General features: G+C 33.2%; 1 protein-coding gene across 1 annotated transcript in view; it reads left to right on the top strand.

Moving 5' to 3' along the window:
- Positions 1 to 1,738, top strand: part of LOC107676747 (U1 small nuclear ribonucleoprotein A) — a 15,219-nt gene that overhangs the window by 12,032 nt on the left and 1,449 nt on the right. The window lies entirely within an intron of this gene.

The raw sequence follows: 1,738 nt of genomic DNA on the forward strand, positions 1-1,738 counted from the left end.
GTGAGTCAGAACAGCCGGCATTGTAGTCTACTCTACCAGGATCAGGAAACAGTCCTCCATAAAATGCACTGCAAACATCTGAATATTTGGGTTGAACTGTTCTGGAACAGTGTTGTAAATACAACTTAACCACTGATTTCTAGTCGTGTCCTCTTTTGGAAGGCCAAACGAAGTAGTTTCGCTTTCACAATAAAACACACAGCATCTCCACGACATGGCGGCGGTGGCAACAATACTACACCGAGAATAAAAGTTACGCCTTCTTTCTTTGCGTGAACATTTGGGCGGCGTTATGCAAATCTTCCCACATTGTGACGTAGACATTTGGGGGCGTGTTAGAATGAGCAGTTTTAGGTAGGTGTGGCTGACTCTGAACTTTTATAAAGAATATCTCTTTGGATTTGAGACTTTAGTCTTTGCAACTTTACAGACCTTTATGCACCAAGAGCTTGTAACACTCCAGAGAGAAAGGAAAAATTGAAATTGCATCGTATGACCCCTTTAAAACATTTATCTTTCAATGGAACGGTGCATATGCTTTAGACACTTACGTTTTAGCTCTGTCCATGCAATAAATGTGCAGCCTGAGGGAATCGTTACACCCCTAAACTATAGGCTTACATAAAAGGAATAGCCTATATTGGCCTATACACATGAAATATTTAACTTAAATCATTGACAAATTAACAACGAAAAGAAGAATTTTTTTTCTTTGAGTAAAGAAAACGCTGTACTTTATTAGGCTATTATTATTAGTAGTAGTAGTATAATTATTATAGGCAAAGAAAAAGTTTAAAAATAACATTATTAACCGCTATTTTTTTTCTTGGCAAACCGGTTTCAGAACAATAATACAGGAACGCAGGAACAGAAATGTTAAAATATCGATTCTGCATTTAACCAATTTAATTTTTTGTTTGTTTTCAAGCCCTGATGTTTAGTGAAGTTTTGTTCACAGTATTTTGTCATTTGTTTTAAAAATGACAAAATACTGTCAATCCAGCCCCAGCATATACACAGCTGGCATGTTTAGCTGTTGTAGTTTAAACCTCTTTTTGTGTTTGAAATAGACGCAAGTTTGACTGACACAATCAAAATGTCATTGGAGAAGCACTAATTAAAGTCACCATTAGGGATATGCCGGTATCAAATATTCATGTTGCGATGAATTTCTAATGCTTTTATCACGGTATTATCGCGATATTTAAATTTAGTTTAAAAAAAAGTGAGGTCATAATACAGTATAACAGGTTTAATAACTTTTCTTATAACAAAAATAACAACATTTAAATGCAATAAAGCAATACAGAAAAATGTATGAAGTTAAAAGTTTTACACAGATTAAAGTGCAAAAGAACTATAAAGAGCAATAGGTATCACTTTACAATAAGACCTCATTAGTTAACCTTAGTTAATGCATTAACATTCACAATGAGCAATAGCTACATTTGCTACAGAAGTTATTAATCTGTTTAAAAAAATACAAGTCTTGGTTCATGTTAGCTCATTAAATAACACAGTTGCAACTTTCGATTTTAACAACGTGTTATTAAATATTGGAATACCTAAGATTAATGAATGTTCAGAAGAATTTTTCATTGGCAGTTTATGTTAACTAATGAATTAACTAATGTTAACTAATGAAGCCCTAATGTAAAGTGTGACCGAACAATAAAGAATCAAAACACTTTCAAAAAATATCTAGGGCATGTTGTAGTCCAGATTAAAATGTAAAAAA

Source organism: Sinocyclocheilus anshuiensis, unplaced genomic scaffold (genome assembly GCF_001515605.1).
Source record: "Sinocyclocheilus anshuiensis isolate Anshui unplaced genomic scaffold, SAMN03320099.WGS_v1.1 scaffold456, whole genome shotgun sequence".
Classification (NCBI taxonomy): Eukaryota; Metazoa; Chordata; class Actinopteri; order Cypriniformes; family Cyprinidae; genus Sinocyclocheilus; species Sinocyclocheilus anshuiensis.